At 35.8% G+C, this 27,850-nt stretch overlaps 1 pseudogene; it reads right to left on the reverse strand.

The window, feature by feature from the left end:
* Positions 1–5,574: 5,574 nt before the first annotated feature.
* Positions 5,575–6,466, reverse strand: LOC149538517 (eukaryotic initiation factor 4A-13 pseudogene; annotated as a pseudogene).
* Between the last annotated feature and the right edge of the window lie 21,384 nt (positions 6,467–27,850).

Consider the following 27,850-nt stretch of genomic DNA (forward strand, 5'->3'; position numbering starts at 1 on the left):
ATCACATTATTTTCCCCCAATATCTAGCAAGGTATAGGACATGATGGAGAAACAAGCCAGTGGATAAGCAAAGATGGATAAGAAAAAAGTATGAAGCAAGTAAAGGCGATCCTCAAGGACTGACTCCTCAAGAGTACCCAAGCTAGGGAAAGAGGTGAAACAGTCACATGAAGCATGTTTTGGATAAGCAATGGAAGTAATAAGAAAGATAGCATGTAGGATAAGTGGTGAAGCGAACAAGTGCGATAGCATATAAGATAAGCGATGGAAGCTAATGAGTAAGATAGCATGAAAGCGTGTAGTCCAAAAGAGTAGCCATGTCAAGAGACCTATGAGAACCATGTTTCATTTATTATGATCAAGACCAAGGGGTCAACTAGATAGTATAGCAATGGGATAGAGCAATAAGAATAAAGCTCAAGATAGAGGCTATGAGTGAATGGGAGAGCACGATAGAAAATCTCATGGATAAGATAGCCAATATGCAAAGATAGCTCAACATTGTCAAGATCAAAGAGAGAAGAGGGGATAGATGGATGATGGAAGAATTACGCATGATGCCTGTTTGCCAGGTTTTCATCATGGTACTTATCCAAGGTACCAAAAGATGTAGTTTTCACCATAGGATGGATTTATTTCTCTTTACTTTTGCTACCAAGGTGCCACAAGAAGTGGTTTTCACCAAGGCACATTTTCAATTTTTAAATTTTTTTTTTGTTTTTTTTGTTTTTTTTTGAATTGTTAGAAAGAGCTCAAGCTTTTTGAATTTAGATAGTGCTCCTATAGGAAAGATAAGCCATGATAAGCTAAGACCATAGAAAGGTATGCTCAAAGATGTTGATAGGGTGATGAAAGGGAAATGGTAGTAGGAAGAATATATGGAGGATAAGAGTTCATGTATAGAAAGGAGGTGTAAGCTTTAGAGGATTTCATGAGGGTAGCTGAAATATTGGACAAGATCAACATTGACACACACCTTGAAGGGTATTGGAACAATGGAGGAATCATGGATGAAGTAGCTTGAGGTTTAGATGTATGAGGTGGTAGAAGAGATTTGGAAAAAGGTGGAGTGGAAGGCGTTGGAATAATTTTAGGAAGATTTTTGGAAGAAGATAGAATGGAAGCCTTTGGAAGCTTGAATGTCAACTTTGAAGTATTTTCAATATTCAAGTCTTTTAAAAGAGACTTGGGAATCCATATAGCTTTAGATTTTCCTTTGGATACTTCAAAACACATTTCTTCAATAATGGGTTTAGGAACCCATATTTTCTTTGATTTAGCTTTTTTAATAGTGGACCTTTGCGGTCTCTTTTGTGCATTCTCCTTCTTAGCATTCGCATGTCGATTAGATGGGACATAGTGATCTTCATTTTTCAATGGATTCTTATGTTTATTCTCACTTCCAAAGGACTTGGGACTTGTGGGTGAATAAGGATGATATGACTAGTTTAGATGTATAGATGGGTGAAAAGTCATCAAGGATGATTGCCTTTGTTGATCTTGAGGTATTATAGGAGAGCTAGGGAATCAGCTAAGAGTGAATGTAGGAGATGGAGAAACATAAGGCCCCAATATGGATGGAAGGTTTGAATGCTTTAGCTTATATGGATAAGGACCAAGGATAGACTTAGGAGATGCAAATGGATAGTGAAAAAAGACATCAACATCTTTATAGTGAGCAACATAGTCAAAGCCATCAATAGACTCAAGAGTACCTTTCATAGGAACAACATTTTTAATAGAAGCACTTGAAGCTTGAGCACAATTTTGAAGTGGATGTGGAGAAGTAGAACATGAGGGGATGCTTTGATCTTGACAAGTAGCTTTGGATAGCATATGAAGAGAACTTTTCTCATAATTTTAATTAAGCTCAAGGGAGATAATGGAAATGGTATCTTCATCATACTTAGGAGGTGGACAAGTTATAGGATATGGAGGGGAAAAATCTTGAAAGAGATGAAAGGGTGCTTGATCTTGATCTTTCTTGACATTTATAGCTTTTTCTTTTTGATAGTCCTCTTGACATGGAGCCACTTCTAAGGACAAGGGAGAATGAAGAGTGAATGGAGTAATGCATGAAGGTTGAGGATGTTTAAGATTGGTAGCATGGAAAAGGTTTGTAGCCAAATGAAGGTTAGCTTGAGTTTCTTTTAGAGATAGCCCTTGAGGATACACATAGTCAATGTGGAAAGCATTAGGTTCTTTATTTGATGGAGGTATGTTGGAAAGATTTGAAGTTTTGGGAGATGCACGAGTGTTGGAAGAAGTGGAAGATGTAATAGAGCTGCTACTAGACATAGGTTCATTAATGTAATCTTGCTCAAGAGAAGTATCTTCACCACATGAGTCACTAGAGGTTTCAAGATCAACAATCTCATCATCAATGAGATCTTGGATTTTATGTTTTAGTTCAATGCAATCTAAAGTACTATGCTCATTATGTTGATGATAAGCACAATAGATATCCAAGAATGGGTTTCCATATGAGCTAGACTTAGGTAACATGATGATCTTATTGCCAAGAAGTTTTTGCAAAGTGTCATCATAAGAATCTTCCAAGGGAGCAAAAGTTCTATCAAAATTATGTCTAGAGTCCTTTTTTTGTTTCTCAAGTGAATAGAATGCGTTCATGTATTCATCATTATCTTAGTCAAAGATAGGTCCATCATGAAATTTTGGCATAGCCTCAAGTGCTTGTTCTCTACAAAGGTCTTTAGATCTAGAAGATGAAGTCATTTGATGTCTTGAAGTAGAGCATGTAGACCTAGAAGAAGAGGATGACCTCAAATAAGGTGACTCACATGCATGTAAAGACCTTAAGGAAGATTCATGTAAGTATGCAATCTTCTCCTCTAACCTTTTCTCAAGTTTAGACTTCATTTCTGTCATGCGCTTAGAGAGATGAAGGTAAGAAAGATCATTTGTCTCTTCTAGTTCTTTGTATTGTGCATATAGATCTTGAAACTCTTTAGTAACATGGAGGATATCATGATCATCTAGATTCAGTTGAAGTTTGGTAGCACAAGATTTGAATTCCATAGTGGTAGATGCAAAGCCAAGCATAAAAGAGCCTAGAAGATAACTTGATGTTGAAACTATAGGAGGTAGAGTGTTCACTTGCCAAGATAGTAGAGAGAGATTAAAGCGACTTGTCAAACAATATGTCCAAGAAATTTATGACATGAATGACTCAAGTCAATAGCTAGGCAAGATGCCCAAATAGCCAAATGGATAGAGCAAGTGGGGTGACAAGTGAACAACTCTCCAACCCAAGAGTGTAGTGAAGAAATCAAGGTAACCATTTTAGCAAAAGGATAACTAGCAAGCAAACATAGACCATGAAGATAGGAAGACCATGAGCACTAAGATCAAAGATTCACTTTAAGCATGTTCAAGTACTAGAGACATTGTTAGAAATGGAAAAAGAAATCTGTAAATAAACAATACCAGGAAAGAATCTAAGTGAGTAAATGCATGAAAAGATATTACCATAAAATAGGAGAGAGAAAGATTCAAGCTCCAACACCATGAGACAAGATATTTGGAAAGGGGAAAGCAAAGAAAACCCCTTGTGATATTATGAATGAGGCATCAAAAGCCTAAGAAGGAGGAGAGAGAGAGAGATAGAGAGCGATGCTCATAAAATAATAGAGAAGAGGAAGAAACCTCATTGTTGTTGAATGAGAGAGGAGGGTCATCTCTTAAATAGAGATGAGAGAGAGGAGTTAGAATGTAACTCCCATGTCTATGAATGCCACCATTCATATGTGTGTGAGGCCAAGTGTGAGATTCCTCTTAAGGAGGAATAATCTAAAATTAGAAATTACAATATATATATTTGTCCTCACATATTCCACTAGATGACAAAATAAGATGTAGTGGAAAAAGGACAAAAATAAATATATTAGGATACCTTGGCTTATATCCTAATATATTACAACAATAAAGAAAGGAGTTCTAACCTTGGTTTATAAACACACCAAGGAAAGATTACAACTTCTAACACCCCCCTTTAATCTTTACTTGGGGTAAATACATCAAAGGGTATTAAACCCATAATTTACAAAAATCTACAACTTAATTTTCAATATGAAATAATTTGATTGTCTTCAAGCCATATGGAACATTTGTAGATCCAAGAGAAGTACATGAGTCCTTTGAATGTGATCAAGTGGAAGCATAGACACCTCTTCATATGTGTAAAACCAAGAAGGTTCCTTAATGGATCACCTGAAAAAAAGAGAACAAGAAGACAAATATCCACAAGTAGAATGCCATCATATATGCAAATTCGAAATCCTTTTGAATAAGGATAATAAAATTCTCATAGAGAAACAATGAGTAAAACATGTTACCACAAAACAATGGAGATAACCTGATATCAAGATAAAGTATATGCTCAAAAAATTGTCAACAAGGACAAATTGAGTAAAAAGCTTGATCAATGCTCTCATGAAAAGAATATTATACTAATGCACAAATGACCACAGACAAGGCCAACTAATGATACTTGCATCAATCTTGCATCAATCACGTGGATATAGACAGTCCACTTAATGAATCATCCCACTGCAAGTTAATGGGTGATCAATCCATAACATGCATGACTCATGATCTAAGCAATAAAGTATGCAGATCATTATCACATTAATATATGGAAATAACATAAAGGAGAGACATGTTGATCAAATTAGAATTATCATGATTTTTGTTAGGATAATCAAAAGAATAGATTATGAGGATAGAACAACATATTGCCTTCAAATTGGATCAAATCATCTAAATTTGGAGGGAAAACTCCAATAATAACATCCTCTTCATTGAGGAACAACATCATGGAGGGAAACTCCATAAAAATATTATCCTAGCAAAATGGAACAGATAGGATCAAATGGAGGGAAAATCCATATAAAATGAGTGCATACCAATATAGGATGGAGGAATACTCCATGGGCCAGATAAGGAAACTATGTATCAGTTATACTGAGGGGTCCTACATAGTTAACCTTGAAAAAAAATTGCTCCCTATGCAACTCAAAATATCATTTAAATCATATAGATCAATGGTATAAAACCATAAAGTGCCAACATGGGCATAGAACAATGCTATAAAAGCATAAAAGTGCAATTATGGGCACATCAAAATATCAAAATGAAGGCAAATGTGTAAGATTACTCATAATACAATTAAGTAAACTGATTTAAGGAAGATCAACTAAATATAGATATCAGGTATAAAACTCCATTAAGGGTAAACATGGATATGAAAATTATAATAGCTGGTATATTTATCTTGCACACATATATACCAAGATAAATATACTTAAAATATCATAGTATGAAATCATACAATTACAATTATTAAATGATAGCCTGATGCAAAAAAAATGATTACCCCCTTTGTTTTTTTTATATATAAAATAATTAGCTATATGTTGAATACCTTGGTTCAGAATATAATCTCACGATGGAGATAAAAACATAAATGTCCTTAAAACTTAAAACCACGTAATTTTAGGTTCTTTTCATCATGGCAATAAGACCAAAAACCTTTCAATCAAGCCATCAAGTTGCCTAAACAAGAAAATAGATGTTTAACCTAAACCAAAACCAAACACCAACTTTCACGATGTCCGATTCAAACTCAATAATGTTTGCACACTTGTACTGAAACTCGAGACATGGATAGAACAACAAGAACAAGATACTAGACCAAAACCAGAAAACACCTACTTGAATCTTTGAAGGAAGCAGCTGAAAGATATCATAAATCTGGTCTTTAAAACCTCTGGAAAGCATTTCATCAGCCTCATCTAGCACAAACATCTTCATGTATTCAGCACGAAGAGAGTGCCTACGCAGCATGTCAAACACATGACCTGGTGTCCCAACAACAACATGAACACCACTCATGAGAATTCGTTGATCCTCCCTAACACTTGTTCCACCCACGCAGGCATGAACTTTGACCTGAAAATAATCACCAAGGGCTTGCATAACCTTTTCTATCTACTGAGCAAGCTCCCGTGTGGGTGCCAAAACCAAGGCCTGGCATTCCAACAAACCGTAGTCAGGTTGCTGCAAAATCCCAGAACAAAATGTCGCTGTTTTGCCAGTTTCGGATTGGGCCTGCTGGATCACATCCAGTCCCTTACAAAAGGGCACTATCCCCCTCTGCTGAATTGCAGATGGCTTTTCAAACCCGTAGGTGTAAATGCCTCAGAGCAGGTTTTCATACAATCCCATGGAATCAAAAGTGTCATGCACCTCATCGTAACTGGCGAACATTTCTTCACCCTCAGTTTGCAGTATTTCGTTCATCTTGGCATCATACTGATGGCCATCAAACTGGGTTCCTTCAACTGCCATCCCTGCCATGATTGTATGCCCTAAAATGTGGTAGAACAAATGAGATGAAACTTTGGAAGACAGGATAACAGCAGTTATTGTAACCTTGCACAACGATGATGGCGTAAGAACAAAGAATAAAGATTGAAGTGGTAGGCAGCTTCACTCCACTATATTTAGCATGTTGCAGGTGTGAGTTATAATGAGGACTGTGAAGACATTATTAAATACTCAAAATAGAATAGAGAACGCATGGGATAAGGCGCCATGCTCACAGAGCCAAACAGCCTATAATAGAAATGTTGGAGGTTATCGAAGATATAACTTGTGATACAAGTCTATTCAAGTTTTGATACGATGGTCTTTCTATGTTTAGACATTGCTTGCATATGACATAAATGGCATCATTATCAAGTAGTACTGCCACATCAGTCTGGAAGGTAATGGAAAGCCCAAATTCATCTGAAGCAAGCTGCAGTAGTAGAAAAAATGGCAGAAATGCTAATCCAGGGTTAAACAGGATGAATATAGTAAGATTCTAGAGCTTCGCTTCTGTGTAACCTGAAGAATTAGTGAATAATTTTATTTCTCAGGCTATAGAAGGCTCGAGATTTCAGCAGGCTATTTATTGACTATTTTCGTCGATGGAGTTGTGTGTGAGGGAGTCAAATTGGGTAGATTGGGAATGCCGGTGGACGTTGGAGGTGATGATGGGCATGGTTTCCTCAGTGGGAGTCCACACAGACCAGGGTTTCCCACAAATGCCGTTGGGCCCTGATTAGCGAGAGCTCCATTCTCAGGAATTGCTCCGCTCAAACTATTGTAAGTGAGATCCGCCTGCAGGGAAAAGGCCTCAGAGGCCTGAAACTGCATGAACTCAAGCCTAAAAAAAAAGGATCTTCGACCCTCTAACATGTGATCTGCAAGAACTAGATTTTAAAAATTATTGGCAAAAGATGAATATTGATCCAATCGAAGAAGCACGGCTGTATATCAGCCCAAAATTTGTTTGATTTAATGGGGGATGCTTGTCTCTCAATTTTCACTTCGCCTATCGAGGAGATGGAAAATATCATAATCAATCAAGATGGTCGCAGGACATTTCATCAGAGCGTTCTGCCAACTATTTGATGCTCCCAGCTAATGCTCCCAAGTGTGCACATCACAATAATCACCACGAGGGATTCATGAACTTCATGCATAGAGATGAGGAGGTAAACTACTTCCCCTCTAGGTTTGACCCAGCGCGACATGCTGAAAGATATCTTAGAATCAAGAAGAAGTGCATGATAGAGAAGGAGAACAATTTCAAACAACCTGGAGAGCGATATCGTTCATTTGACCCTGAAAGGCAAGAGCACTTTGTGAAACGTTGGGTGGGAGCATTATCTGACACAAGGGTCACCCATGAAATTTGCAGTATCTAGCTCTCTTACTGGTCACAGTGTGACAAGTCACTCGGTCAGAAGATAGTAGTTGGGCTTAGCATGAAAGCTAATATGTGATTCTGCTTGTAGTGCTATACGCATTGTGGGTTGCAGCATCTACATTAGGATGCCGCTGCTTAGTTAAAAGATGGACAAAAGAAAGTAGAAGAGGATAGAATCATGAAATTTTATTATCTTGTTGTAGTACGAGTTTTGCATTAATAAGTTGTCAGCAACATATGCTAGCTACGTTGCGGGGATAGATACCCATATTTTACATTATTACATAGGATGGGTCTATTGTCTGTCTGTGACTATTGTAGTTGTTGGATAAAATTATACTGACAAATAATTCAATATAAAATAAGTGTTTTCAAGTCAAAAAAAAATAATGTTTCCTTGGGGGGAATTCAGCTGTAGCTTAGGCAGTGCTGCCCTCTATTGGCTTGGTCATAGCAGCCAACTCCCACATGCTGCGTAGGTGCCATTGCAAAGGTTGTTCCTGCAAAACCCACATCAAAGCCTACAGCCAAACAACATCCTCAAACAGAAATGCTCGAGATAATAGATTTTCCTAGTGTTCTAGAGAGGTAAGCTTCCGCCAACAACATATGGACCCTTTGTGAGCTAACTTGCTATGGTCTGAACAAATACCTTATAGACTCTAGCATTTGCTAACTCTCCAAACATAGTACTAAATCATAACGAAATTCAGCCACTTCAATAATGTATCCACCAAGTGTCTCAATATTTTAGTCCAAAATCACTGAGCACCAGGATCACATTACACCAACATTTGCCTAAGAACCCTCATGCAATTTCTTTCAAACAATATGAATTCATAAAATCTTACCCGTGGCAAAGAACGGCTGCCCGGAAGGACAATTAAGATAGATATTAAAAGAGCATAGAGTTGCTAATAAGGAAAACCCTTTGGTGGCAAGCCTTCCAAAGGGCGTTAGATGAAAAACTATTAGAAAATAAGAAGTAACCTGCACAAATTAGAGCAAACAAAAGTTAAATGGGTTTGGCGGTAAACCAGCCAAATCCCAAAAAAAAATTCAATTTCTTCCATCTTAAGAAGATTAAAGAAGAAATTAGTGAAATCTTCAAGAGCCTCCTTCGAATCGTACCTTCATGCAAACACTCAAAACAAAGATTAAACTGCTCTGATACCATGTTAAAAATGGAAAAAGAAATCTGTAAATAAATAATACCAGGAAAGAATCTAAGTGAGTAAATGCATGAAAAGATATTACCATAAAATAGGAGAGAGAAAGCTTCAAGCTCCAACACCATGAGACAAGATATTTGGAAAGGGAAAAGCAAAGAAAACCCCTTGTGATATTATGAATGAGGCATCAAAAGCCTAAGAAGGAGGAGAGAGAGAGATAGAGAGCAATGCTCATACAATAATAGAGAAGAGGAAGAAACCTCATTGTTGTTGAATGAGAGAGGAGGGTCATCTCTTAAATAGAGATGAGAGAGAAGAGTTAGAATGTAACTCCCATGTCTATGAATGCCACCATTCATATGTGTGTGAGGCCAAGTGTGAGATTCCTCTTAAGGAGGAATAATCTAAAATTAGAAATTACAATATATATATTTGTCCTCACATATTCCACTAGATGACAAAATAAGATGTAGTGGAAAAAGGACAAAAATAAATGTATTAGGATACCTTGGCTTATATCCTAATATATTACAACAATAAAGAAAGGAGTTCTAACCTTGGTTTATAAACACACTAAGGAAAGATTACAAATTCTAACAGACATATAAAAGAAAAGTCAAATGATGAGACTCCTCTTAGCAAGCAAGACAAGAAAATGTTTTCATTTGATGTTTTGACTTGGTTGATAAAGTTTGACAATAGTTGATAGCATAGCAAGTTTGATGTTCAAAAGCAATTTCTTTCCAAGCAAGATAGTGACACATGGAGTAGTCTTCAAACAATCAAGCAAGGGACAAAGCAACCTTGCATGATACAAGCATATGTGAGGTCTTAAAAGAAAGCCGTATAACTATCATCATGTGTATGTTCCAAAAATTTCCACAGGTATACCACATTCAAGAACACATCAAGCAATATCTACCTAAAGGACATGGTTCATTACTCAACAACTTGGCCCACGCTTGATGCTCCTTTGCCTCACACCAAGTGGTTTCCCACAAGGGATATTGGCTTTGTCATGGAAATGCCATAAGCATAATCAAGGGAACACATATGGTGAGTGTAAAATCTTGGGGTGATCCGGGTAATCCACTAGGATCGATCCTTGCACCAAGAAGTTGAGTGGCTAAAAAGGGTAGTTACTAACTTAGGGTGTTTAGATAGGGCATCCATTCATAGTGTTCCTCTTGCTCCCAATCACGGGACACCTCACCTTGCGATGAGTAACCGATCTCGCGATCACAAGAGTACCTTAAGCATTCTTGCCTAGTGATCTCCCTATGGTCGAAATCCCATAAGCAATCACACTAGGTGAAGAAAAACACTATGTCTACCAAAGTTTTGTGTCCTTGGTAGCTTTGAGTTTATAGTGGGTTGGAAGAGCTAGGTAATCGGCTTGTCCCCACTTGGGTTGTTCCTCTCAGGTTGTCCGAGAGCAGGCCCTCTAAAGGATTCTAAACTACACAAAGAGTGGATCAACTTTTGGAAGTCAAGATTTTTGATTCACTACAAGGGTGAAGAGCATACTCTACTATTCCAATCATTTTCTCCCAAACACGACAAGAAGATTTAGTTGCCTCTTACTCTTGAAACCAAATGGTAAGTCAAGATTTTTGATTCACCACAAGGGTGAAGAGCATACTCTCCTATCACGAAAAGATCCCAATTGTAAGTTTTAATGTGCCTAAAAATAAACAACTAGTATATGCCGCACATGTAAAAGTAAAGAACAAGAAAAATTAGGTTTTTATGCATTGGGCAGCCCTGCAAACAATCATTAGTAACCCTTGTGCATTTGAAGCTTTGACATGCGTTCTTTTTATGCAATGTTTCAATTTTTTTCACAAGGATGGCAACTTGCAATCACAACTTGTTAGCACCACAAGTTAGTGTGAAATAACATTAAAAGACTACAATAAAAAATGCTTAGTTGCCTCAAAAATCCAATTTATCTTCCAACCAAGTACATGCAAAGAAAGTGCAAGTTAATCACAAATGCTCTCATTTTTACTCTTTGGTTTTGACCTAGTCAACAAGATTGAACTTGTTTGCTATGATTTCGTATCCAAAAATAAAAATAAAAAGAAGAGACCCCTATTAAAAATCAGAGAGCTTTCCAAAAATGTAAGAAATTTAAAAAAATCTCTTCATTTGCGCTCTAGAGATTGATTTTGTCAAAATAGGTCAAATTTCTCAAATCAAGTTTTTGGTCATTAATACGACCTCAAAATTCAAAACACAAAGAAAGAACCCCCATTAGAATTGAAAACTATTTCTAGAAATGTAATTTTTTTTGAAAAAAACGCTGATGTGAGACCAAAAACGACTTTTTATGAAAAAATAAGAAAATATCATAACTTTCGCAAATCATATCAAAATGCTCTAAAAATTGGACTGAGACATTTTGAATACATAACTAACTTGAAAAAAATATTTCAGAACCAAACTCCAAGTGGTTTAAAAGATATGATCAAATCTTTAAACCAACTAAGTTTTTGGCCTTCAAACCAATCTACTTATGGGTTGGCCTTAAAACCAAAGTGATAATTCTACAAAAGCATTTGATTAGATCTAATATGCTACTGTAAAAAATTAGAGATGAAAAATAAAAGCAAATGGAGCTAAAAACTTGATTCAAGCCCCACGGTGGGCGCCAAAAATGTACACTCGAATGTGTCACACTCTAAACCCTTCTATCCAAACGATTCCATGAGTTGGAATGCTTGGATGTCAGCTTAGAGCTCCCTATCCACGGAGTGCAAGGAGTTAGTATTTCAGCATGAAGGCTCTCAGCCAAGCCTTAGAAATGTACTTCTTGCTAGTAAACCATGCAATGGGAGGTTCCAAAGACAAGATGCAAGAATGCAAATGTCCCAAGGAGTTCCTCAAGAATGCAATGCAACTAAAGATTAAACTAGAATGAATATGAAAAGTGCAGCTATTCTAAGCATGGATGAGAGTGTTACAATCCAAATATTAAGCTATGTGAGATAGATTATTGCAAAATAGAAGCTAAACTAACATGCAAATGAATTAAGCTAAAATGCTATGGTATGAGAGAATGTAGACAAGAAATAGAAGTTCTCCACAAAGCCCCAAAGAAACCTATTAGAAAACCTGCAGCATAACAATATTCAAAATGAGGATGGATTGAAGGGGAAAGCTCTCTCCCTTTTAAAGATGTATGGATGGTAGAGATCAAGATGAAGATGGTGGATGATCAATGGTGGAATTCAAAAAGAGGAGTGATCCATGTGCACACACAAGTCAACCAATAGAATATAAGTTGAATTCTCATATAAGACAAAAGTCACAAAGCCTTTTCTTTTAATTGCAAAATAGAAAAAGGACTTTATGTGTGCACTTTAAGTGGGTTAGAATAATGGGGTCTTTTATTTAATTAAAAGGGGACATGTTCTTTTAATCAAATAATGAACTTAGGATAGCATAGTCAAACTATAGGTTATAATCAAATAAATTGATTATTAGCAATTTGGTCTAGGTAAATGATTAAATTAATTTAGCCAAAATGTTGAAAAGGGGGCTAATAGTCTAGATGACCATTTTTAGGTGATTACAAGTACAATAGGCACATAATTCCTAGATGTGATCAATGGGGTTTTCTTTTTCTTGGTATTTTTCAAATCTTGGAGCCTCAATGTGTTTTGGAAATGGAGGCATATACAAACTTTTATCAAATGGATTAGGATGTAAGTCCCTTTCTATATATAGAGCCTACTTCTTCTAGACTCCTAATGCCTCAACTTGTTTGGAAAGTTGTTTGAACTTTTGTATTAATTCTTTGTTAGGGTTTTGCATGATAGTCTTCCCTTCAAGTCTTTTGTGTCTATGAGTAGATCATTTTCTATGGTGAGAATTATGTCTACTCAGTTTTTGACATTTCTATGTCTGAAGAGTTAGGTGATGTGTTGCTAGGTGGTGGAGGTATGTTAGTACCTTGAAGACAAAATGGTCCTTATTGTGGTACATGTTGGGGTACTTGTGGTAATTTTTGTGGTATCAGCTACGATTATTGTACCACATGGTGTTGTTGAATCACTTGTTATGGTAGTTGTTGAGATGCCTTTTTTCGTTGCATGTGAGAACATGTATGTTGTTGTAGAGGTACCCCTTGAGGTTTTTGTGGGATATGTTGTTGTTGTAACAAGTGTTGTTGATAGGAAATTTGTTGATCAAGGCATCTTTTGTAGTCCAACTATTATTTGAGTTACTATTGTTGTTTAGCAAACATGGCTTGTTGTTGTTGGAATTGTTGTTGGTACATAGCATGTAAGTCAATTGGATTTACATTATTTTGTGTATTAGGGATGTTGGATGATTGCACCACTTAAGGTTATTATTTTTGTGGTTTATGTTGCTATTGATATGTTGAATGTATTGATTGGATTTAAACTTTGTTGTGGATTGAAAGTATTAAGTCCTTGTACCACTATAGGTTGATGTTGTCATGGGAGTTGGTTATGTCCTTGAGAATTTGAAAATCACATTTGGGTTGTTGTTTTGGTACTTTTGTGTGTTAGATGTTTCTCCTTGGGAAATCATAATGATTTGGTAATGAGATGTGTTCCTTTTGGGAATGGATGAAATGTCAATAAGACTTTTCCTTTGTATGTCAATAGGGATTGTTGCAATTGATGTTTCACATGGTGTACTTATGGGAGGCTCCATAACGTTTGATGTCATAACATTTGGTAAAGTTAGGAGCAAGGGTTTTCTTTGTTGATTTTCCTCCAAAGGAGGTATGTTTGGCATCCCTAGAGTAGAAGTCCCTTTAGGCATGCCATGTTGTTGCATTATGTGATTGAGATCAAGTCTTACTATCCTTTTGGGATATTTAGGAAGAATCCTATTTCCATTTATTGATGGAGGTTCATCAAACAAAGGATTCATGTTGATGTGTTCCAACATACTTTGGCGAATTTCAATTGTTGATTCTTGATGGGATCTTAAAGGTGTCATCATTGTGTTTGAGGATTTCAAAGATTGTTTACCCTTTTCTAAGTCTATATTGATCATAGGTTGGATGTGTTCAAATGCAGGAACATCTTGATCTTTAGACTTAGGTCCCTCCAAGTTTAGATTAAACTTGACAATTTCTTGGGCTGCCAAAAGTTAAAAGTTCTTTCAGAATGTTTTATCTTGACATGCCCTAGCCATTTCTTCATTAGTCATGCCATAATCAGTGTTAGAGTCATCATTTAGGTGTACCAAACCTTTTTGTGTGTTTAATGTGTTAGGGTTGAAGGTACTTATGTTGGGTTTGTTGAATTCAAAGGAGTGTGTTTGTTCATCCTCAGGTGTGATTGGTACGCTTCCACCTCTAAGTGATATTGGTACAAATATAGGATCAAAGTTAGGGCTCCATTGAACCATTCCATGTGTGAGAGAAATGTTTGATGGAAATCTCATGGTAGGTGTGTCATCCCTTGATGGTTGTGACCTTACAGATACATGCTTAAGGAGTCCACAAGTAAGGGTTGTAATGATTCAATTTGGTCTTCGTCAAATATTTTTTGGGTTTCCTTCCTCTTATTTGGTCTTGGATGAGGTCTTGGCTACATTTGAACCTTAGAAAACAAGGGTTGATCAAGTTCTTTAGGTCTCTAAGTTGATTGTGTCCTTGTAAGTACTGACATGGTACCTAAAGATGTAGATGTAATGGGAGAAAACCTAAATGGACTCTCTACCTTGCATGTGTGCACCTAAACTACCAACTACACTCCGATAGTATTGAGTGCACCCTTGGTGCACTTGGGGACTTGAAGGTAAGTAGTTGGTAAGAAAAAGGTATGTAGTTGGTAAAAAGAGGTGTTACGGTGCCCAAAATGCAGAATCTGAATGATTTGAGTGTTTTATAAGGTTTAGGGATGTAGTGAAAGATTTGGAATTGTAGATTAGGGTTCTAGAACCTAGAATAAAATCCCTAATTTCTAAGTGCACTCTAAAACTACCAACTATGCAATAAAACTACCAAGTGCTCACTTGAAGTGTCTAGTTGGTAAAATAGGGGTGTAGTTGGTAAAATATGGGATAACTTTGAAATTTAGAAGTGTGTATGCAAGATATGAGTGTTTTTTAGATTTTTAAGTGTTTAGGGATGTTATGCAATGTGAGGAAGTGTCAAATGAACTAGGGTTTTTACATGAAAAGTGCAAATGTACTATGGAAATTATGAAAATGCAAAATGTGAATGACATTTTGCATTTTGACTAAAGGGTATGAAAAATGAAAATTAGGGTATGTAAAATGAACATTAGGGTATGCAAAATGAAGGTAAGGGTTGGACCTTGGACTTGGTAATGATGCTAGAGGTTGATACATGCAAGGTGGGCTATGCAAGGGATGGTATGCTAAGGTTGATAATGATGTTTGGAATATGCAAAGTGAGGCTAAGTGATCAAGGAGAAAAGTTGGTTGATAGGCAAGTTGATAGGGTTTGATAGTGGAAATAATGCTAGGGTTTTGAACAATCGAAGATGAAGTGGATATACCACTAGGGTAAGTCAAAATGATGTCTAGCGAGCCTAGGAATATGACAATGCTATGGTAAGGGTATATGCAAGGTTTTGAACTTAGATGGAATATTTTAAAGGTATTTACCTAAGAGTTTATCGTTATGAAAATAGACTTTGGATCTTGACCAAAAAGAGACAAAAGTGAAAAGATCAAAATGAAAAAGTCAAATCCATCTTGACATAGATAGAGTTTAACCAAGGAAAATTATAAAAGAAAATGATAAAATGACCATGGGCAAGATCCATTATCTACTTCACATAATGAAATACTCTAGGGTCCATACTTTTGTTTAGATTTTTGACTAAATTCAAAAGTTTTGGGTTCAAAATGACATTTAGAAGACTCAAAATTATTTTGATATAGATTAGATATGCAATATGCAAAGGTCTTAAGATGCAAAATGAGGTTTTAGGTGCAAGATGTTGTTTTAGTGTGAGATGTAGAATGAGGGCCTACACTAGCATCTAAATGTAGTTTTAGGGTCCTAGAATGCAGTTTAGAGGCCCAAAATGGGCATGTAGGTACCTAAGTGCACTATAATAGCACCAAGTGTGCTCCAACAGTACCAACTACAGTTGGGGCTAGTTTGGGTGTAGTTGGTAGTTTCATGGCATAGTTGGGAGACTAGGTTGAATGGTTGTTGTTTCTCAGCTGGGCAATGGCTAAGTTGCTATACTAGAGAGCTAGGATGCTAGGGATGGTGTAATGTGACACAAGAAAGGATGGGAAAAAATAGGGCCAATGACAAACCTAGCTCTCCAAACCACCCTGCAAGAGTTAACACAATGGAAGCAAACACAAAGAATAACAACCAAAGGAGAAAGAAGAGTGAAATACTTTTATTGATTCATCAAAATATCTTCATACATGCCCAACTACAAGTCCTTCTAGGTTATGGACAAATAAAAATACATTCACATTGAAAGATTCAACAAAAAATTCACACTTTTTAGTTCTACTCTACAATCCTCTTCAAAATTACTTAAAAATTACTTAGCTCTAAGCCTAAACGCTCTATTTATACTTGCCAAAATGGCTTATAGATTATTCTAGAACATGAAGAAGCCATAAGTCAGCTCTAAGAAAATATTAAATGAAAATAAACCAAAATTAAATACACAAGTTAGCCTGCACTAGTAATTAACTATCTTGAAATTTATGTTTGAGAAAAATCATGATATCTCCTAGCTCTAATTGAATTAGAACTCGTGCTTCAAATTGTTGCTAGATATCTAGGTTTTATACAACCCCTTAAGTGCACAAGGTCTGATTCATCAAGGAAAAGTGTGCATCTAATCCAAAAGTTGAGCACATAAAACTATTGCGTAGAACTACTAGAAATTGATATTCCAGGAGAATTGCGATATCTCCCAAACTATAAGGATTTATGACTTGTGCTCTGGAAAATAGATATTAATTTAGGCCCTCATCAATATTTCAAGTGAACAGTGCTTCTTTCATTCTAGAAAATTAGTTATATAGTCTATAATAGGCACCTTCAATAGAACCTAGTTTTAGCAGTAAGATAAAAAACCAAAAACATGTAGGATAGAAGTGCAACCCAGGATCCTCCTACATCAGACAACCAAGGTTGGAAGAAATGATTCTACTAAATCATTCAAATGTCTCAACCTAAGTTGAATCCAACTTAGATTGAGAAATCCATGAAGCATCTTCCATAGGTCTATTCTTCCACATCACCAGATATTCATAATAGTATTTTCCTCTTGTGCTCTTACCAATTCTATAATGCAATATCTACTCAACTTCTTCAATAAACTTCTTAGGATAGTCCTCTAGTATAGAAAATTAATCATCTAGTTCATGATACTTGTATAAATCGGCAACATTGAATATAGGACATATATCTGTTGGCGCTGAAAATTGTAGCCCAAATTTTGAGCATTGTTGAGAAAATTGAGCCCTATAAATGCTTTTAATGAGTTTGTACCTGGTTGTACTTGAGAATCCCAAGAGGTGTTTAATGCTTCTAACACCATGCATTCAGCCTATCCACATGTTCCATGATGATAAATTATCATTCCAAGTCATTTTTTGAAGTCGCGTGTTGAGTTAGTTCCAAATTTGCATTTTCACCTAACTATCAGACAACGATAGGAGGTTGTGTTTGCAAGTAAATATCTCGCACCCAAAATTTTTTTATGACTTGCCACTCTGAGAGTGTTTAGTATCCATACCTAAGAAACTATGTTTCATATTTTGAGACATTTCGAATCCGTTTGACTAGGTTTTGAATCCCTCAAATTTGACAACTTACTATTTTCATGCTGATGCACATTGCACACATTTCTAGGAAGCCCTGTTTGACATGCTATAACTTTAAACTAGTTGACCAAAATGTGAAAACTCCTTTTGTGTTGCATTTTAGACATCAAATAATTGTTATGTTTCAAGTCTTAGCTCATGATGAATCCATTTGATTAGTTTTCAAAAGCAATTCCAAATGCAATTTCTATTTTTTTACTGGTGTCATAAAGTGCAGATTTGTTGGAACCCTTGTTCATGATGTCATATCTTGAAATCCATGATTGGTAAGGTTGAATGGATTGTACCACTATGTTTTCCTCTGAAAATACTTTAAGTGTGCTAATTTTCAAGTCATGAAAAATCCATTTGCACACTTTTCCAGGTCAATTCCATTTGCAAAAATCACTTTTCTACCATTGTTTCAATCTACAAAATCCAAGTAGCTTACTTTGATTGATCACCATTTATGTCCTGTTATTTGTCATGAGGCCAAATCATAGATTCATACTCATCTCATAACAGAGAACCAATGTCCCAATTTTTGTCCTCCCAAGTATCCATTTGCCCAATTTTTGAAGCCTATTCTAAACCCAGTTTATTGTTTTCTGACATGTTTATCTACAGGTGATTTTAAGTAGGCATGTTTGAAGGTCAATATCTTTTGACCCTGATGTCATCATGTGATGAGATCTAACAGGGTGCAAGTGTGTGGTACAGAGAATCAGTGGGTTAGATTTTAGGGCTTGGTCAACTGATTTGGTCAATTTTTAAAGCTAGTCAAAGGACCTCCTGGCACCAAATTCACAGTATGCAAATAAGTGGTAAAGCAAGTTTTATTTGATGATTTAGTAATTGAACTTGATTTTAATCAGTCCAAGGTGATGAATGGATCAGTTTACTAGTTCAAGTGTTTGAAAAAGAAATTTTGTTTAGTCGGACCCACTTGGGGCCCGACTAATTTCACCAAGCTATTGTGACACCCAAATTATTTCAAATTTGGAATAGTTTTAAGTGATTTGCAAGGTTGTTGAAATTTTTGATTATCACCTTATAGAGGCATATGCAGAGGATCCTTCAAGAAGGCTAAATATCTTCAGCTATCTTGTCATATTTAGTAACATGTTAGTATATAAAAATGGTATGCTCAACTACACTCCTTTTGGAAAATATGAATTCATGAGAACAACATACCATATGAAGGAAATGCTTTAGATGATTCATCATTTCATAAAATAAATCTCCTTGGCAATAATAGTTGGTATCAATGTAGTAATCTCCTCAATATTTTTTAGTAACTAATGGCATCAACGAAGATTGATATTCACAACTCGAACAAAACGACTTTTGTCTGGAGTGTTTTCATTTAGTTATAAATTCATCCACACCTGAGTATCCATGGGAGTAGAAGCTTGAGATTGCAATATGTAAAGGGAGTCACCATGACAATTATGAAGGGCAGGGGTGCAATGAGTAAGATGATGAGTTGAAAATGAGCTCCCACACATTCATAAGACTAGAGTAGATGCCTTTTGTGTGGTTGTTTAAGGAATGTAGTGTGTGAATTGAGAGAAGTTAGCCATGTAATGAGAGAAACTCATGTAAAATTGGGGGAGGAATCAAATAAGAGAGCTCTGTTCATGCCTTGAGAAGGGAGCCCATGCAATATAAAAAAGATCACAACCTACAGTCACAAGAAGATGCCCACATAGCATAGAGAAGTAGCCAGCATTAAAAACAAATCTCCACACGTTAACAAGGCAAGGCACATCAAGGGAGCCTACAACATCAAGAGGGGCCATCCACAATTTCAAAGGAAGTAGTATGAAGGAGCAAGGGCAGCGTGAGCTACAAAATGGCAACAAGATCATGCCATTTGCAGAGAACACCCATCATTAATGATGTAAGCTACTAGTTAAAGAATTACCCCATGCAAAGGACAAAGGTAGTGTTGGTGAAATGATCTAAAACTAATAGTCTACTTTTGTAAAGGGAAAGTTTCAAATATTTTGTTGTGGAGTTTGATTTGGCAAAAATGACCTATAGAGTAGATGATGATTACAACTATTTGTTCAAGGTCATGTGATTGGAGATTCCAGTGTGGGAAAATCCAACCTGTTGTCGAGATTTACAAGGAATGAGTTTAGCTTGGTGTCCAAATCTACCATTGGCATCAAGTTTGCAACAAGGAGCATAACTATTGAGGTCATCAAGGCCTAAATTTGGGACATAGCTAGTCAAGAAAGATCTGCATCATCTAAGAGCTATTTTTGTAGAGGATGCCAAACCATTTGTAGAATGAGAATCTACATATTATATAGAGACACCTGCCTTGGAATCAACAAATGTTGAGAATGCTTTCATAGAAGTGCTTAGTCAAAATCTATTGGATTGTGAGTAAGAAGGCTCTTAATGTTGGGGGAGTATAAGGCAAAGGCGCCACATAAACAAAGATGTCAATAGAACAAAGAAACACTTCCATGCAGTCAATTTTAAAACTAGCATAAAACGAGAGCTACCACCATGTATAAAGAGCAACTCATGTAGTATGGAGGGAACGCTAGTTAAAGTCCATGCTAAGATAAAACCAGTGATAGAAAGACCACAAAATTTAAAGGAGGAGTTTTTTGTTTTTTATCCCACATTGGGGATGTGATGAGGTTGTATTTGTTTAAATATTATGCTTCACAAAAAGCCTGATGTCTTAAAGACAAAGTGCCTTTTGTGAAGGCCATGATGCGATGTATGGGACCTCATGTGAATGATGTGGATAGTTGGTAGTTTTCTAGGATGAATTTTTGAATGGGCACGTAGTCCAAGCATGATGATGTCAATAGGAATGGTGACCAAAAAATCAAAAAATCAGGCTAGTCACTATGTCATTAGCCAGAAAATCCAAAAAATTTTGGCTAGCGAGGTAGCGACTAGCCAAAAAACTTCCAACATTTGACAAGAGTTAGAAATGGTTGTGGGTCCCACCTAGATGACTCTGACGAATCAGAAGCTTCCAAATGGCACCCAGATGAGGTTGCTGGAAATGTGATCATAATCTGGTGGTCACCATGTTGCCACCAAAAAATGGGAAAATTTTTGGCAAGTGACTTGGCAACTTGCCAAAATTTTTAAAAGACTAGTAGAGATTGAACATGGGTCTTACTTAGATATCAGTGACCAATCTCATGGTGACACATGGCACTATTGGACAAGACTGAGCCAATAAGATAATGTCAAATGGCGTCTCCCAATGGATTAAGGGGTGATGAGGAGATTTTGAAAAGTTAAAATAATATCCTATTGTGTGGTGTGCATGTTCATGCTTGAAATGAAAAATTTGATCTTAAATCATGAATATCCTATAGTTTAAACTATAGACTATTTCAAATTTTTTAGTTTCATTCTTTTACTTGTGAAAGCCGTGAAAAAAGCCTAAAAATTTAGAGGGCCATAACTTGGGTATTTTTTATCGAAAATAGACACTCCAATATACCACCAGAACTAGGAAGAGACAAACTTTTTGAATATGTGGTCAATTTTTGCACAGGTGCTCGTCAATTTGTGCTATACGCCAATTTGTGAATTTTGGGGCATTCTTAGGAAAATAGGAAAAAATCATCATGGATCATCAGAATTGGTAAAAGGATAGATATGAAGGCTTGGTGAAATGTGAAAATGAAGAAAATTGATTTTATGATGTTTTCTTGGCTTGTAAAGGTCATATAACTGATTTTTCACTTTTTATTTTGAGTTAAAATTTGACATCAGAAGTCAGTTATCTCTCCAAATCAAAATATATGAGATTCTTTATGTCTGGTAGAGGCCAAATGATGGGATTTGATATGTAGTTATAGAGAGAAGCTTTTTCATCTTCTTGGGAAGGAATTCTGAGTTGACACTTGTCATCTCTTGTTCAGATCCGAGATTTTCTTCTTCCTATATCTATCTCTTTCTTTCTCATTGTATGGGTTCCTATTTCTGGGAAGAAAAAATCACTGACTGCTAAGAGACAATATTTTGGTTCCAGTTTTGATGGATTCCAAATACTAAGACACCATTCTTCAACATAATTCTTTCATGTGAATAGCAGTAGTGCAAATATTATAGCAAGTTCTGATATTTTAGGTGTTTTCATGTTTTAATTTTGTGCATTTGAATGTATAGTTTCAAGGAAATCAATACATATGAACAATAATTTCACTAGTTTCATTCTGGTTCTTGTCTCCTATCTCAGCAATTTGTAACTCTTATGTGGTCTTGGAAGAAAGATCTAAGATCCATTTGCATCCCCTTTAGGTTGTATGTTTGATGTATTTTGCTATTGGACCAAAGGGCCAAGTAAATGCTTGATATGTTTAACAAGGTTACTGGTTATTTGAGAAGGATATTTTGTGAGAATGAGATTTGAATGAACACTAATGTCTGAATCACAAGGTGATTAGATAGATCTGATGTTTGGGTATATGAGATATGTCCTAATGTCACAGATGTATGTTTTGAATTCATGTAATTGCCCAATGGATTAGGCACTGATTATTTATAGGATCACTTGTTACACTGCTGTATATTTGAGGTTGTGTTGAATCAACATCATTAATCAAATTTTCCCCCTTTCATGTTGAAAGTTATTCAAAGCTTAACCCTCACTTAGCTTACCATTTTCATGAGTTATGTCATTAGCTATTGCATGCTTATGAAATATTGGTTAAGTATAGAAGAATTATGGGTTTTATTTGTTATTCTGGATTTTGATTATGCTCATTGCATTGGTCAAATAATTGAATCCTAAGAGGTTCACCCACCTAGGTTTGTAGAGCTTGAAGTGTAGAAGGAGTGTAGCCTTATAGTTGGCCCAGGTTCTTGGTAAATTATGTCCATTATTGGAGATAGCTACCCGTAGACACATTCTTGCCTTGCATACTTGGTTGTTCAAATTTTGTTAATTCAGGAACCAACAAAATGGTGACTCTACTGGGGACTTGTATTGAATCTTAATGGTGGACAAACCTTGAGAGTTTAAAAGAAGAGATTCTATACAGCAGTAGAAGTGCATAATAAAGGTTGTAACAGTAAGTTATCTGATGTGTTTTCCAATCTTGTTACTCAAAAAATCATGCACCCTAGTTGAGCTTTATTCATGGACAACAGTATGTAGTAAAACTGGGTGAAAATTGTGTTCTATGACTATTATAGGTCTATCTTCAATCAATTCAGTTTGCAAGTACTATTGAGAAAAGTTTAGAGTCAAGAATTGATTTATAAAGTCTAGGTTCTTCTCAAGGTGATTAACGATCTACAAAATTTCTCCTACATTGAAGGTCTGATTTAGATTTGTCAAGTGACAAATTATGTTTTATTTCTCACAAAGTGTGAGTGGTGACTCTCAAATCTTTGTACTAGTATGTTCCTAGTTTGGTTCTTATCACAAAATTTTGAAGGACTTTCAGTTGTATGGGTAGATCTAAAATTGTTGATAGATCTTGGAAAGGAAGTTTTAAATTCTTGATAAGTTTGAAAGTGCTATTTACAATCTACTATTATAAAGAATTGAAGTGTAAAAGTAGATCGCCATTGTGATTTATTTATTCCTCTTGAAGGGAGGTCATGACTCTACAAAATTTTGACTAGTGGTGTGAAGGAATTTCAATCTTGCAGCTATGCCAAATTAGCAGATCGAAGTTTGCATCAGCACTTGAGGTATTTTGGTTTTCATGTTTTCTTTTCATGGAAGTCAAATGTTAAAAACATGGTTGCCTCTATTAAGTGATTTTAAGCACTAGAAGGAAAAGGTAGAAATTTCATTTTAGGATGGAGTTAGATCTTAGATCTGAGATCAGTTTGCCAAACTTTGAGAGTTTAGAAAATGTGAGTAATAACATTGTTATGTTAAATAAGTTGATCTACAAAAGGATTGTCGGTCTTATGTGAATTGAGGTAGGAAGTACTCAAGGTTTAAGTGCCGAATGATGTTATTTAAGGCTTAAATCAATAATTAGTAAGATGCCTTTTCATTGTAGACCTAAGGAATCTTCCCTGCCTAGTGTTTTCCTTGATGTTCTATTACTCGATTTAGTCAATTGGCCAGTACCTATAAGATTACAAAGGTTTTTGTAAATTGAAAGATTCATTGAGGAGATGGGAAGCAATGATATAGATTTCATGTTATATCTTCTAATGATAATGAATGTGCTAAAAGTAAAGGTAGTAATGAATATAATGAATCGGTATGTAAAGATAAATTGTCTTCTAAATGTGAAGAGGTGGACTCAAATGTTAATGAATTAGATAATTACAATCAACATAAGGAAGATGGATGTGAAAGTGAAAGTGAACTTGGTTATAGTAAATATGAAGTTGACGAATTATGTAACAACAATAAGGGTAGTGATTGCTATGATAAGAATGAATGTTGTAACAATTCTAATTTTCCAGATTGTTTTACTAATGATCTTGCTATTGTAAATTCTTCATGTCATCCGAGCAGTCGGGAGAAGATTTATGAGGTAGTCTTCTTGAACCCTAATGAAATCTTTGATTTTTTGGCTCTTTATTTTGAAAAGCAAGTAAGTGTTTTAAGGATCTTCATATTCTCCATCATAATGTTTCTTCATTCAGTCAAGTTACTTCCCCAAAGTTTGATGTAGAAAGAGATGTGGAATCTGAACAACCCTTATCAAATTTTGGAGGTGTAGATGACAGTACCTCAAATGTCTTTGCACATGATGATTTGTTGGATGCGGGGAATGTTAATGAAGGGAAGATTAATGCTATTTTAGATTCTTATTATGTTGATCTTGCTGAACATTGTTTTGATGTTTCATATGATGAGGAGGAAAAAAATGGATATCATCAATTAGATTATAGTTTTTCTTTATATGCTAATAAGTCTTGTAAAGACAAGTTCAAGGTTTATTTAGATATTCAGTTACATGAAGAAAATGATAGTGATCAGCATAGTTTAGATCAACACTTTCATAATGAGTTTTCATGTCTGGTAACTAATCAATTGTTTGAAGAATGTGAAGAGGTTTTAGCACAAGATAAATCTGATTCAATGAGTAACATGGTTGCAAGTAGGCAACAATCAGATTTCACATATTCTTCACATCCAGAGACACAAGGTGAGTTGAAAGTTTTTGGTACATGCAACTTGGTGAATGATGTAGATTATGAAGTTTTTGTGTTTCCGATCAGCATGCATGGATCATCGTTGGATTTTGATTCTCATTTCAATTTGTGTAGTCATGAGCATGCTAATTTTTTTTCTCATAGTGAGCAAGATGAAGAAAGTATGTCTAATTTTTATATACACTATGAGAATGAAGAAAGATATTTTATTTTGCCAAGTGATGTGATTCAAGATGCTAATCTAATTGGTAAACTTGAGAAAGATAATTCCAGCTTACCTCAGAGAGAAGGTGATGAAAATTAGGTGTATGATAGACATAAGAAGTTTTGAAAACTTTTTGGTGGCCCAGGGCCATTGTCTGTACATAATAGTGTAGTTGTTTCCTTGCTTTCAATAAAGTTGTTTGAGAGAATTTTTGAAGTCAGGTGTGTCGTCTACTTCTCCCAGAGATTTGAATCCTTCCCATGCTTACAAGGGACATGCATCCCCAAATAGAGCCACTATTGGCGCTCAAAATTGTAGCCTGAATTTTGAGCACTATTGAGAAAATTGAGCCCTATAAATGCTTTTAATGAGTTTGTACGTGGTTGTACTTGAGAATCCCAAGAGGTGATTCTAAAACCATGCATTCAACTTGTACAAATGTTCCATGATGATAAATTATCATTCCAAGTCATTTTGTGAAGTCTCGTATTGAGTTAGTTCCAAATTTGCATTTTCACCTAAGTGTCAGACAACGATAGGAGGCTGTGTTTGCAAGTGTATATCTCGCACCCAAAAATGTTTAATGAATTTCCACTCTAAGAGTGTTTAGTATCCATACCTAAGAACCTATGTTTCATATTTTGAGTCATTTCAAATCTGTTTGATAAATTTTGAATCCCTCAAAGTTGATAGTTTATTGTTTTCATGCTGATGCACATTGCACACATTTCTAGGAAGCCCTGTTTGACGTGCTATAACTTTGACCCAGTTGACCAAAATGTGAAAATTCCTTTTGCGTTGGATTTTAGATGTCAGATAATTGTTATGTTTCAAGTTTTAGCTTATGATGAATTCGTTTGATCATTTTTCAAGTGTGATTCCAAATGCAATTTCTATTTTTTACTGGTGTCATAAAGTACAGATTTGTTGGAACTCTTGTTCATGATGTCATATCTTGAAATCCGTGATTGGTAAGGTTGAATGGATTGTACCACTATGTTTTCCTTTGAAAATAATTTAAGTGTGCCAATTTTCAAGTCATGACAAATCCATTGGCACACTTTTCTAGGTCAATTCCATCTACAAAAATCACTTTTCTGCCATTGTTTCAATCTGCAAAATCCAAGTAGCTCACTTCGACTGATTACCATTTGTGTCTTGTTATTCATCATGAGCCCAAATCATAGATTCATACTAATCTCATGACAAAGAACCAATGCCCCAATTTTTGTCCTCCCAAGTATCCATTTGCCCAATTTTTGAAGCCAATTTTGAACCCAGTTTATTGTTTTCTGACATGTTTATCTGTAGGTGATTTTAAGTAGGCATGTTCAAAGGTCGATATCTTTTGAACTTGATGTCATCATGTGACATGATCTAACAGGGTGCAAGTGTGTGGTACAGAGAATCAATGTGTCCTATTTTAGGGCTTGGTCAGCTGATTTGGTTAGTTTTTAAAGCTAGTCAAAGGAACTCTTGGCACCAAATTCACAATATGCAAATATGTGGTAAAGCGAGTTTTATTTGATGATTTAGTGATTGAACTTAATTTTAATTAGTCTGAGGTGATGAATGGATTGGTTTTCTAGTTTAGGTGTTCGAAAATTTTTTTTTTTTTAGTCGGACCCACTTGGGGCCCGACTAATTTCACTAAGCTGTTGTGACACCCAAATTATTTCAAATTTGGAATAGTTTTAAGTGATTTGAAAGGTTGTTGAAATTTGTGATTATCACCTTATAGAGCCATATGTAGAGGATCCTTCAAGAAGGCTAAATATCTTCAACTATCTTGTCATATTTAGTAACACGTTAGTATATAAAAATGGTATGCTTGAGTACACTCCTTTTAGCAAATATGAATTCATGAGAATAGTATACGACATGAAGGCAATGCTTTAGATGATTCATCATTTCACAAAAGAAATCTCCTTGGAAATAATAGTTGGGATCAATGTAGTAATCTCCTCAATATTTTTCAATAACTAATGGCATCAACGAAGATTGATATTCACAACTCGAACAAAATGACTTTTGTCTAGAGTGTTTTCATTTAGTTATAAATTCATCCACATCTAAGTATCCATGGCAGTAGAAGCTTGAGATTTCAATATGTAAAGGGAGTCACCATGACAATTATGAAGGGTAGGGGTGCAACAAGTAAGATGATGAGTTGAAAATGAGCTCCCACACATTCATAAGACTAGAGCAGATGCCTTCTGCATGGTTGTTTAAGGAATGTAGTGTGTGAATTGAGAGAAGTTAGCCATGTAATGAGAGGAACTCATGTAAAATCAGGGGAGGAATAAAATAAGAGAGCTCTACCCATGCCTTGAAAAGGGAGCCCATGCAATATAAAAAAGATCACAACCTACAGTCACAAGAAGATTCCCACATAGCATAGAGAAGTAGCCAGCATTAAAAAAAAATCCCCACACATTAACAAGGCAAGGCATGTCAAGGGAGCCTACAACATCAAGAGGGGCCATCCACAATTTCAAATGAAGTAGTATGAAGGAGCATGGGTAGCGTGAGCTGCAAAATGGCAACAAGATCATGCCATTTGCAGAGAACACCCATCATTAATGATGGAAGCCGCTAGTTAAAGAATTACCCCACGTAAATGACAAAGCCAGTGTTGGTGAAATGATCTAAAAGTAATAGTCTACTTTTGTAAAGGGAAAGTTTCAAATATTTTGTTGTGGAGTTTGATTTGGCAAAAATGGCCTATAGAGTAGATGACGATTACAACTATTTGTTCATGGTCATGTGATT

The sequence above is a fragment of the Cupressus sempervirens genome, chromosome 9, assembly GCF_028749045.1.
Source record: "Cupressus sempervirens isolate cs-2001-9-10 chromosome 9, ASM2874904v1, whole genome shotgun sequence".
In the NCBI taxonomy this organism is placed as follows: Eukaryota; Viridiplantae; Streptophyta; class Pinopsida; order Cupressales; family Cupressaceae; genus Cupressus; species Cupressus sempervirens.